Source organism: Strongylocentrotus purpuratus, unplaced genomic scaffold (assembly GCF_000002235.5).
Source record: "Strongylocentrotus purpuratus isolate Spur 01 unplaced genomic scaffold, Spur_5.0 spur5_scaffold_14, whole genome shotgun sequence".
NCBI classification, from domain to species: domain Eukaryota; kingdom Metazoa; phylum Echinodermata; class Echinoidea; order Camarodonta; family Strongylocentrotidae; genus Strongylocentrotus; species Strongylocentrotus purpuratus.
Window position 1 is genome coordinate 27,345,446 of NW_022145599.1, and position 13,628 is coordinate 27,359,073.

Below are 13,628 nucleotides of genomic sequence, written 5' to 3' on the forward strand. Positions count from 1 at the left end.
ACTACTTGTGGAACGCCATTATTTTTTTTATATTACGAAGATCTGAATTGTTTTCATTTAAAAATACATACAGCTTTCTTTCTCTCTGTCTCTCACTCTGTGTGTGTGTGTGTCTCTCTGTTTGTATCTCTGTCTGTCTCTCTCTCTCTCTCTTACTCTCTCTATCTGCCTCTGTGTAAGTGTGTGTGTGCGCGTATGCGTGTGTGTGTGTGTGTCTCTCTCTCTCTGTCTCTATATGTCTGCATGTCTGTCTCTCTCTCTCTCTCTCAATCACATAACACACACTGTCTCTGTCTGCCTTCATGTTGACGTGTCTCTCTCGCCGATTCTGTCTATGTGTTTGTCTCTCCAGCTAATCCTGCCCTTAGTATATGGTGCATTTAACTTGTGTACGTTTTCCACCATTACACAGCGCGTCAAATAACATGTCAGTTGATTACACAGGCTTACGTCGGGAAAATGACGCCTCGCATGTAACGGATCATAGGCAAATGGTCCTTCTCTTCTTGGACATTGAAACAGTTAAAAAAGTTATGTATAACGTATGATAACCTGTATGATTTAAATCGACATTCAGGTGAATAAGATCTATTCATTTTATTTAAGGCGCATTGGATTAATTCTCATGTGCGAGAAGCTGCAGCCTTTTAACCTGAGAGCGCATGTATGAAAACTGTATTGAGTTAACCCGGATGCGCGATTTGCCCACGAAATGCCGCATTGTGTGTGTCCGAAGACCGTGACGTCTTTTTCAAGCCAGAAAAACCGCGATTAATTTTCAACCTATTGAAAGATTCGTCATACTTGTTTAGCTCCCTCTGCGGCTATACTACGTTATTTTATCTTAGCTTGAGTTCGTGTCTAATTAGCACTGTATTCTGTATGTTTGGAATGGATCATTATGCACAATCAAAACACAGTTTAAAGGGGTTGTTTACAAATAATAAGACCTGTTTAAAAAATTCAACAAGCTGTTGTATTGTAATGAACTGTTAGCATTTGAAACAACGTTTTATCTGTGTATAAATAACCGAATGAATATTTAAAAAGTAGATTTTTTTCGGGGAGGTAACTTGGAGGTGTCAATCTAGACACACGGGTTATGGGAGACCCATTCAAATTTAATTCTCCAGCAATTCATGGAAATATTAAAGACTAGTGTTTGTTTTTCTCTCTCGCCGGTATAAACAATTGCGTGCTGGCCATAAAGCCAATGTGTTGATTCATGAATTCTTGTTTGGAGACTATGCTATTCCATTGTCATTTAGGCAAAACATAGAGGCAAAACACTTTTACGGAAGGTTTTAAATATTTTTTTTCTTTGTACTTGGTATAAAGCCCTCTCCAAAGAAAAAATATTTTCTCTTGCTCCTGTTTATCTCTTTTCCTCCCTCTCTTCTCTTTCTCTCTCTTTTCTCCCTCTCTTTTGTTTCTTCACTGGCCACCCATTATGGGTGCAGTCTGCCTCCCTATCCGCATTCTGCCCCGTGCCCCCCCCCCCCCCCCCCGTACGCTAGTGTTTCTCCGGCTTATTATTATCATTATAATCATCATCATCATATCATTATTATCACTATTTAGACAAAATTATTCCACCATTATGACCAACAGTGTATACAATGAACAATACAATTATTGGCCGGACTAAACCTATACCTTAATTATTGCTGGCAAAATATATATTTCACCCTTAATGTAATTTGCGTATTTTCTACTTGCTCTCTTTATTAAATAAAACACCATTGGCTCTGTTAGTGATAGAAGTTATGTCAACTATTGTACAGTGTATATTTTGCAAAGTTTACATAATTCCTTAGAAATGTGTACCATCTCCTTTTTCTACCGACTTTACCGATATGTGTGAAACGTAGAGCACATCTTAGTCACGACCTGAACATGAACCTTTGTAAATCGTGAGGTAAAATAAGAATGGATTTTATCGAAATAAAGTATGTTTACCTTTAAAGACAAAATTGTATGCGTGTGATTGCTTTAATCAATCGTAAGAGTCGCAAAAGACAGAAAATAAGAAGTTACAAAAATAATAATTTCGCGCAGATAATACAATGACGTCATCCAAACATTATTTCACACGAGAGTTGCATTTGGTTAATTTCTTGGAAGTTCTTTGCTAACGTATTACACACGAAAGAAATAAATATTTGATCAAAATGTCTACACGTACAGTCAAACCTGTATATTAAGGCCATCCAAGGGAAACGGAGAAAGTGGCCCCTGTAGACAAGTAGCCTTTCTAGATGGGTTCTACAACTCTCTCTCTCTCTCTCTGTCTCTCTTAGTTAAGTAGTCTCTCCCTCCCAACCCCTTCTTTTTCTCTCTCTCTCTCTCTCTCTTCTTCCACTTCCCGTCTCTTAACCGATCTCTATATTTTCCCCTTGCTCTCATAATATTAAAAACTTTTTTGTCTCTCTCTCTCTCTCTCTCTCTCTCTTCCTCTTTCTCTCTCTCTCTTCCTCTCTCCCTCTTTCTCTCGCTCCATCTCTTTCGACCTACTTGATGGATGAAGAAATGGAAATAAAAATGTAGATAATCGACATACATGTAGATGTATAATAAACAACAAAGTATTTCAATCTGGACAGCAGAGATCCAGATTTACACCAAAATTGTTTAATTTTCAGGTTCTGGGTTTCTCTTTTACTTTTCTTCAAGGCTATGTGAAAGATACCAGTAGCCAGAATCAATTTATTGTTACCCTTTTAGTGATGGTTCTGCTTAATCTTAAATAAGTTCATGAATTGTAAAATCATCAATTAATAAATTACACATGAATTGTTAATGCATTACAGAAGCCACAAATAATAAAACAGGCATTCAATCATTTGTGTTGGTAATTTTATTTTGATTTGTAAGGCAAAACATTCAGTATTTTAAAAAATGCTTAGTGCAAATAACATAATAATGTCAGAAATACAAACACAAAAAGAAAATTACAAGACATATGACTCTTATTAATATAGTAACATTGATGGGATATGATAAATGCTACATCTATTAACTGAGTACTAAATGGTATATAAAGCAATATACCAAACAACAGAGAACTAAATAGTATAAGCGTTATACCAACCTACAGTCCACTAAATGGTATAAGCGTTATACCAATCTACATAGCACTAATGGTATAAGCGTTATACCAACCTAATTCTAAATTTTATTTTTTTTCCAAAAAATAGGATTAAAAAAAAATAAAAAAAAATAAATAGATTTGTAATGCATGATACCCTTGAGCAAATAGTACTATTGGAGTCACCTCTTGCGCATAGGTTTAACCAGAACCTCCCAAGACAGTGTATATTTGTATACTACAGAGCACTAAATGGTATAAGCGTTATACCAATCTAAGGAGTACTAAATGCTATAAGCGTTATACCAATCTACAGAGCACTAAATGGTATAAGCGTTATATACCAACCAACAGGGCACTAAATGGTATAAGCGTTATACCAACTTACAGGGGCGTACGCAGGATATTTTCCAAGGTGGGGTTTTAAAATCTGAAAATCGCGCCGAAAATTTCGCAACGACTCAGCCAGCCTGTGAATAAGCAGGGGGTGGGGGATGAAAATATAGGCGAGAGTGAGATGAAGAGAGAGAGAGAGAGGGAAAGTCTTAGGGAAGGAGAGAGAAAAAGGGATTGAATATTAGAAAGAAAGCCATGCAGTTATAATCTTAAGAAATAAAAAGATACAGAAACGGGACATTTGAGCTGCTAGATGTCATATTACTTGATTTTATTAGGGAGGATTAGGCAATGCATAACACTGGATGATATATATATATATTTTTAATGTGTGAAATTCGTTGATAAGCATTTAACCCGCAAATATAGATATATGTGATAAACTAAGACGTCCATCCTCCCTCCCCCACCCGCCAAGGCCTGATGGATTTAACAGACCAACATTAATGTATGATGTATTTAATCTTTATAACCCTTCCTTTGCGGGCCGGAAACAAATAACATGTCTCCTCGGACAATACCTCCAATAAGATACAAACAAATGTTACCGTATGATTATAGTCGTATATGAAAGTATATTATATCAATGTTTACATTGGAAATTAGATGTTTTATTTTTAAAGGTATATTAAAGGGTGACACAACGATTACAATGGTTGAAATTTGAATAGTCAATCATACCCTTAGGCAATATCTACGAGAGATAAGAGATTGTGAAAAATATCATACACATGTACCTAAACCATCTATTCATGACAAGAATAATAATTATGAAATTGATTTGCGAAGTCAGATGATTGAGTAAGCCCATTCAATCCCGGGTGTGCAAGTACGTGTTTGCTTTTGAATCTCCAACACAAGATGCCACGTTCCTGTAAGATAAGGAAGATGTATATCGGTTATCGTGTCACGACAATCTTGTCTCCATTCCATACTCATTGGTACTCGGGACATTATTCACATCGTAGTGATTCATTAATAACATTATTTCAAATAACTATTTGTCATTTTTTTTTGTATGAAGAAGCTTTCACCATTAAAGGTACTATGTCCCTTTTGCAGCCAACCTCAAATGCTGTAGAACTTTGCTGGAATTATGAATATGTCATGTATGTCCTATCTGTGAAATTTAAACGATAGCAGTGTCCTCATATTCAAATTATGCAAGGAAACCCGTTTAATTGCTAGACTTCACTGTCAGACACTATTGAGTGACTGAATGGCTTTTTTCTTCTTTGGTAATAACATACATGAAAAAAGATGTAAAGGGTACATGCGCATTTTTCTACTATAACCCACTTCTTGTGATTGCCAAGATTAAACTGATTGAATCTCTGCGCAGCATAAAACGTATGACCATTCGGTACAATTGTCTGAAAATCAAGACTATTAATTTTGGGCTCTATAGCCCTAAAGTCGATTTGACAACTAATAGTCGTTATTTTTCCACTTGAAGACATTTTCAAGCCCCACCTTTTTTAGGGAAGTTCTAAATTAGTATTATCTTTCAAATGCAGTTGGAATTTAACTTTTTCATTTGTTTGGCCTGCAAATGGGACATAGTACCTTTAAGTCTCGAAGTAGGCCTACTTACCATTGGTGATCAGGTTTTCTTTTTTTTAACCGAAATATTTCAATTTAATAGTTTAGATTAAATTTTTAATAGAGCGAACAAAGTGAGCGGAGTTGTAAAAAAAAATCATGCTTTAACGATCGAGAAAAAAAAAGGCATTACTTTTCTAATTTTAGAAGGTCAATTACATGTGATGTGTTAATTTTTGTCGGCATTGGTATTGTTTTTCTCTGCTCACACAAATTCAAATGAATCCACATAACTTGGCAAAAGAATTATTATGAATAAGGATATTATAAAGACGAAAATAATTTTTAAGATACGGTACGTTATTTTTGTGGAAGAAAAGAGGGATATTGGATGCTTTTTTTAAATTTGAAACTCACGTAACATAAGCAAAATGATTTGGAGTCGTTTGCCCGACCAGATACATGACAGGTCAATCACATGTGATGTGCCCAACGGGTCATATGTAAATGGTCATTAGTACATATGTTTTGGCAGGGGGTCAATTGCTTGCTCCGGGCACTAAAATCCTCGATATTTATGCTACTTACTAAGTGTAGTATTGTATGCCTGACACCAGTGGCGGATCCAGGGGGGCCTGGGGGAAAAAAACGTGTAAAAACACGTTAATTTTACCTTTTATGGGAGATGGGCCCCCTCTCCTGGCGCTCAAGGGGGGGGTGTGTGTGTGTGCGATTTTTCAAATTTTCGAGGGCCCCCAAAGAAATTAGTGCTCCCTACCCCCTATATGATTACCACGTGCATGGTTGTCGCACGAGACAATTTCCAGGGCCTACATTGTAAACTAGTTTTACATCTCTCACTTGTTAAATGTAAGCAAACAGCAAAACCTACAATACATTCATTTCTCTACTATTTAGCTTACTATATATTTATTTATCAACTAATCGTGAAATAAATCTAATTTGTGGGGCTTTATAGCAAAATCGTTATGGCTTGAAATGTATGACTCCATTTAATTCATATCATTAAAAAGTCACATCGCCATATAATACCAACACAACTTTTGTCTCATTGCAAATGTCATTTATGGGTTGATTATTGATTCCTATCGCTCATGAGGACTTAGAGTCACTGCAAGAACATCATGAGAGTAATACTTACTCTCTTTACTCACAACCTATTGCATGGCCAGGTAAGCAGGCTGTGCACATTTTGCCTTCAAATTCGCAAAATTCCTCAGCTACATTCATCATATCATCATCACTTGTGAGAGACTCGATGTTTAACTCGTTATCACGTTCACTTTCAGAGCTTACAGAAGCACTCGCCACGCCAATGAGAGCGATGAGAAGGAGCAGGGCGGTGGTGGTCTTCGATGCCATAATGAGCTAACCTTAAACGAAAGGGAAAATGATTGTAATGAGCTCCAACTGTTAGCCTCTAGAATAATTCTTTACAGTTGTCATAATGCAGGCGAAGTTTAATCCTTCTATGTTTCGAGTGTGTAATTCTTATCCGTGAAAAATCACGGAAACCTGACGTAAATTACATTTTTATGTTACAGATATTTCAATATGTGCTAAAAAGTGCAGTCAACCGTGTCCAAGTGCAAATACTGGGATACAGGGTAATTAGGAACAATGAACTGAAAAGTGTTTTCGACAAAATAAATTGATATGTTTCAGCGATCGAGTGAGCAGAGCTATTCCACGTTTCTCATTTAATTATAACCAAAATGAGGGTCTACTCATCCCCGGGAGAAAAGTATATTCAAATCATGTTTCCTCTCAGTTTTGTTCATATTCACCCACCTTCTATACTTGATTGATTGACTTTTGATTTAACTATTCATGGGTAGGTGGGACTGTCGGTGTAGAAATATAAGAAGTAAAAATATAAAGTTTCAACTGGGGTCCTAAGAATTGATTCAGATAATTGGTAAATGTATGGGTATTCCATACGGTTGATAATATACATGTGATCAAACAATCAGACTATAACAAAAGTAAAAAGGCGAGAACTTCTACAAGAACCAGAACACCAACAACAAAAATATGTTAAAAAACTAAAATAATAAGTGAACTTAAAGGGAAGAACTTATGTAACTTGACATGTAATTGAGTGAAACTACATTCACTAGGTTTATTTTTTTCTTTCTCTTTTCCTCAAGTAAGATTTGTATTTCCTTAAATTCAATGATTGAATTTTTTAAAAAATAGCTAAAAATTAAAGTATATTCACAAATGTTCTAGCTTAGTCGTATTTTCTTAGCTGACACATTTATACCTTAACAAAAACCTAAGCAACGACTTGAATTACAACAACAACAAGCATGCGGGTAAATAACAGAACCATTGACAGTTTTTTTAACGTAACATTTATAAGTTGCATATTGCGCATAATTCAAAATAATGTTCAGGAACTCTCGTTTCCTTTGTAGTTACCTACAATGAATGAGTGAAATATCAAATTACATATCATTTTCCAAAACATAATCACATCCTTGCAATTGCAATATGACATGAAGTGAAACGTTGAATCAACTTGCCCACAGGTTTTGCATAATTATCGTTCACAATTTATCATACATTTTCTTTTGAGACAATAATGTTGTGAATCATCTTGAAATAAAATTGTTTAACTTTATTATTACGAATTTGCTTTATTTTAAAGGAAAATACATCCTTCCAAACAGAGTCATTATCTAAATCTAGAAAGGAATTACAAATATAAATGACAATTGGTTCTCTTGGCTTCTTCCGTATCAACAAACAATAGTAATCTTTCACTTTCATAACAAAAGCATTTACTTTATCCCCTGTTTATATTTCTATAAGATTCGAAATATCACATGCATCTTAAAAGTCATTGACATCACTTAATCTATCTAACACTGCGGAAATGTTTTTTTAAACTTTGTATATTTAAAATCAAGTAAGAGCTGTTGTGAGTCGGTTCACTTTTTTATTAATTAATCTTGCCATTCTCGATAAAACCATATTTTTTCTTAAAGGTAATATTACCTTTTTCCAATGAATTGTCAACGAATCTTAGTTCTGACCAAGTATACAAGAAAGATCTACCTAAAATTCTGGCAAATAATGTTTAGAGCATAATAAATTCATATCTTGTATATTATAATTGGACTGTAAACAAAGTTATGAATCCCCTAGTATATCTGATCAGTATCTAAACATATTTTTCCAATTAGAGCCATCATTCACTAGTTACATTCTCATATTGCTCCGGAGCTAGTTCGCCGTCTATAGAACGTATATAGCAGACGGCAAGCGGCGGATCAAACGACACTTGATAGTGACTTTGTATGTGAGATTGCTTTGCTAAATATAAAATACAAAAACCTTTTCCATTGATATCTGATAAAAACAATTATAAAACTGATTATTTCTTGTATCATACTCATCGTACATAGCCAAAATTGCTAGAATCAGAGTCAAATTTCATGTTCAAAGAAATTACATATTTCATTTGATGCTTGATTTCCTGGTCATCCGTCTATTTAAGTTATGCTAACCCAGTTTGATCAATTTTTCCTTTGAAAGGGAACGATATCATTACTATGGTATACGCTTGCCTCGATTGATTGGGACTATTATAGCTATTGTAGTTTGCAGGTAATAAACGAAATAAGAATTTTAAAAAACATTGCACTGTCTACTGCACTCCATAGTGTATTTAAGCTGCTTCTGACAAATCTGTTGTACACATCCAAGGATTGGCAGAGCTGGACTCTGCTCAAGGCAAGAGGATAGAGTTCAAATATCAAATCAAAATTCTTGCTTACCGTTAAGCTCCGAGAAGATATATATTTTCAATTGAAATTTTAAAAGTAGGTTGAATGGAGAAAAAAAATGAGGTGAATAGAAACAAAGAAAAGCTGGATCAACATGATCAGTTTACAATGTGTATTTTCTTTAAAATTCCAAAAGTAATAAAAATACCCAAATGGAATCACCTTGTTTAAAAAAAAAAATCTCAATGTATATTTCATCGTAGAGAAATAGCTTACCTTATAGTGTAGATTGGCGACTTTTAGTAGTTCTCTATCGGAGGAGATGAGAGATCCGACTTGGATGCTGATATTACTCTTGCCCGAATGATAGGCTTCGATCTAGCAGAATGATTTTTGTATCCATACTTTTGACAATCAAAGTTGTAATCAGATTGCAACCACAGCTTTTTGCAACGAGTCCAGTTGATACCCGCACTTTCTTTCTTTACTTAATTTCTAAATTTTATCTGCCGTCTGTTCTACACAGTTATCACATTTATCATTATATTTACCATCTGCCCTTGAAATCTTCTCCGACATAACTGATTATTTTTTTTACTGAGAGCACGTCCCATAACACCTTTTCCTGATATCCCTCCTATGTAAATACATGTAGTAATTCCTATGTTTTGTAAAAGATTTTTACGCCATCAAACTCCGACTATGTGACAATGCTTCTTGATGATTTACTTTCCTTAACGCTTTAATGTAATTATTTCACTTTGATAATCAGTCGTATTAGTTGTGTCCAATTTTGTAATCGGTTTATCAAGTTAAATTACAAATAGATTGTAAACTATATTAATCAATCAAATCAAATCAATCAGGTCACATACGTCTCAAGATCTGTGCGCAGGTAGATTATCAACAATATCAATTGGTCCATGTCATGGAATCATGATCCTGAACAATTCGCAACTAATTTTAGTTTTGAATTTCAATCAAGGTGTACTTAGCCGATTGCACATCTTTCATTGGAAAATGGATTTCTAGTAACCAGTTAAAAAACATCTTACCTCAGACTACTCAAAAAGAGTTTTTAGCATACTAAGAAATAACCTGAACTACGTTGCCGAACAAACAGAGTGAAAACAGCCTCATACCATTACTTATACTCATCCACAATTATAGTAAAAACGAAAACATACGTTTTTCGATATTGACAATATATTATACCCCTGACTAAATTGTTTTCATGGTTGTTTTACATGTATGTACATTATCATTACGCTCTCCTCTCTTTTAATTTCATTCTTCTCTCTCTCTCTCTCTCTCTCTCTCTCTGTTTCTAAGCGCGCCCCTCCCCCTTTCTCTATCTATATTAGACCTCTCTCCCCTGTTCAATCTTACCCCCCCCCCCCCACTCTCACTCGTCCATACACTAGCTTTTTCTCTATTTTTCTCTCTCTCTCTCTCTCTCTCTCTCTGTTTCTAAGCGCGCCCTCCCCCTTTCTCTATCTATATCAGACCTCTCTCCCCTGTTCAATCTTACCCCCCCCCCCCACTCTCACTCATCCATACACTAGCTTTTTCTCTTTCTCTCTCTCTCTCTCTCTCTTTTCTCTATCTATATTAGACCTCTCTCCCCTGTTCAATCTTACCCCCCCCCCCCACTCTCACTCATCCATACACTAGCTTTTTCTCTATCTCTCTCTCTCTCTCTCTCTCTCTGTTTCTAAGCGTGCCCCTCCCCCTTTCTCTATCTATATTAGACCTCTCTCCCCTGTTCAATCTTACCCCCCCCCCCACTCTCACTCATCCATACACTAGCTTTTTCTCTATCTCTCTCTCTCTCTCTCTCTGTTTCTAAGTGCGCCCCTCCCCCTTTCTCTATCTATATTAGACCTCTCTCCCCTGTTCAATCTTACCCCCCCCCCACTCTCACTCATCCATACACTAGCTTTTTCTCTATTTCTCTCTCTCTCTCTGTTTCTAAGCGTGCCCCTCCCCTTTCTCTATCTATATCAGACCTCTCTCCCCTGTTCAATCTTACACCCCCCCCCCACTCTCACTCACCCATACACTAGCTTTTTCTCTATTTCTCCTTAGTCTCTCTCTCTCTCTCTCTCTGTATCTAAGCGCGCCCCTCCCCCTTTCTCTATCTATATCAGACCTCTCTCCCCTGTTCAATCTTACCCCCCCCCCCCCACTCTCACTCATCCATACACTAGCTTTTTCTCTATCTCTCTCTCTCTCTGTTTCTAAGCGCGCCCCTCCCCCTTTCTCTATCTATATTAGACCTCTCTCCCCTGTTCAATCTTACCCCCCCCCCCCACTCTCACTCATCCATACACTAGCTTTTTTTCTCTATCTCTCTCTCTCTCTGTTTCTAAGCGCGCCCCTCCCCCTTTCTCTATCTATATTAGACCTCTCGCCCCTGTTCAATCTTACCCCCCCCCCCCCCCCCCCCACTCTCACTCATCCATACACTAGCTTTTCTCTATTTCTCTCTCTCTCTCTCTCTCTGTTTCTAAGCGCGCCCTCCCCCTTTCTCTATCTATATCAGACCTCTCTCCCCTGTTCAATCTTACACCCCCCCCCCCACTCTCACTCACCCATACACTAGCTTTTTCTCTATTTCTCCTTAGTCTCTCTCTCTCTGTATCTAAGCGCGCCCCTCCCCCTTTCTCTATCTATATCAGACCTCTCTCCCCTGTTCAATCTTACCCCCCCCCCCCCCCACTCTCACTCATCCATACACTAGCTTTTTCTCTATTTCTCCTTAGTCTCTCTCTCTGTATCTAAGCGCGCCCCTCCCCTTTCTCTATCTATATTAGACCTCTCTCCCCTGTTCAATCTTACACCCCCCCCCCCCACTCTCACTCACCCATACACTAGCTTTTTCTCTATTTCTCCTTAGTCTCTCTCTCTCTCTGTCTCTCTCTCTGTTTCTAAGCGCGCCCCTCCCCTTTCTCTATCTATATTAGACCTCTCTCCCCTGTTCAATCTTACCCCCCCCCCACTCTCACTCACCCATACACTAGCTTTTTCTCTATTTCTCCTTAGTCTCTCTCTCTCTCTCTCTCTCTCTGTTTCTGAGCGCGCCCCTCCCCCTTTCTCTATCTATATTAGACCTCTCTCCCCTGTTCAATCTTACCCCCCCCCCCCACTCTCACTCACCCATACACTAGCTTTTTCTCTATTTCTCCTTAGTCTCTCTCTCTCTCTGTCTCTCTCTCTGTTTCTAAGCGCGCCCCTCCCCTTTCTCTATCTATATTAGACCTCTCTCCCCTGTTCAATCTTACCCCCCCCCCCACTCTCACTCATCCATACACTAGCTTTTTCTCTATTTCTCCTTAGTCTCTCTGTCTGTCTATATATATATTAGTTCAATAGTCTCCCCCTCCCAACCCCCCCCCCCTTTTTTCTCTCTCTCTTAATTAAAATAGTCACCAAGACTGTATTTCTATCATTCCCACAATATGTCATCTTACTAATGTTGGGAAAGCAGTGTGCAGAATGTCACAACTTCTGCCCAGCTAGAAAGGAATGAAAAACAAGAAACATTAATTTAGATTTTTGTTTTTCACCATCAAGAATTTAATTACAAAAAGGGAACTTATTCTACCTTGAAGGTACTTTCTACAAAATGTACAATGGAAAAGGGATGAGAAAAATAATCACATGACAAACAACTTAATCACAGCTTTTCTAGAATCGTTTTCATGTATTATTTCAAATACCAAGAGTATAGTCATACCTGTAAACGAAATGAAATGCAAAATGTTAACAAAATAAATTGACATGGGAAGGTGGTCCAAGGTATGCCCCATACGTTATCAAGTATTATGTAGATGAATTAAGTTGGTGAAGCATTGTATGCCATGGCTGTGGACACATCGGGAAATTATGAGCAGCAGATGGCAGTATACGAAATCCGAAGCAGTGTTAGTTAAAACAAAAATACCATTTTATTTGGTGTTTTGTCTGAATTACCTCTAGTAGGGCTATATACTAAAATTCTTGATGTTTTTGGTGAAACGTATAACACAAAATAGCTTCATGTACGACTTGCCAACAAGTTAAAAAGCTGCTACAAAATTTTACAAGCTCTATAGTGTTCAAATGCATCCATGTGCTTAACAATCTGTAAGGCAGCAGAGCCAATTACAGACATCAATACAAATTGTTCAAAGGAAAGAAATCTTAGTTTAGGAATACATACCGGTAACCATCTACTCAATTTAGCTGCTGAAAAGACTTTTCTCAGGTTATGGCTGACTTTAATGCTTGCAATGTCTTTAGGCTTACAATAAACTCCTTAAATTTAACATTATTTTTTCAATGAAGGTGTATGCAGGCACAGGCGCGCCGGAAGCAGTTTGGAATTGGGGGGGGGGGGGGGCAAACACTCCAGGGGGCTCACTTTCCAGGGGCAGTGACGTGATGAGAAAAAAAGTTCGGAAGGGGGGGGGGGGCAGACGAAAAATCTGCTTCACCACCAGTCTTACACGTTACATTTCGCCTGACTGTAATGTGGGAATTTCTTATTTTCCAACAAACGCATAAAAAGGTATGACTTACACAAAAAATGGAGAAAAAATGCCGGAAAATCATGTCACAACATCAACATGTGTAAATCACTTTTTCGAATAAGAAATACTTTACCAGGCGCGGATCCAGAAGGGGGGCCGAGCGGGCCTTGCCCCCCCCCCCCCCCCCCGCAAAAAAAATGAGACAGAGAGAGGGAAAAGAAGGGAAAGGGAAAGAGGAGAGAAAGGGGAAAAAGAAGACGAAGAAGAAAGGAAAAGAGGGATGAAGGAGATCGGGGAGGTTGGGCAAAAGGACTTGCCTCCCAGGCTGTTGCC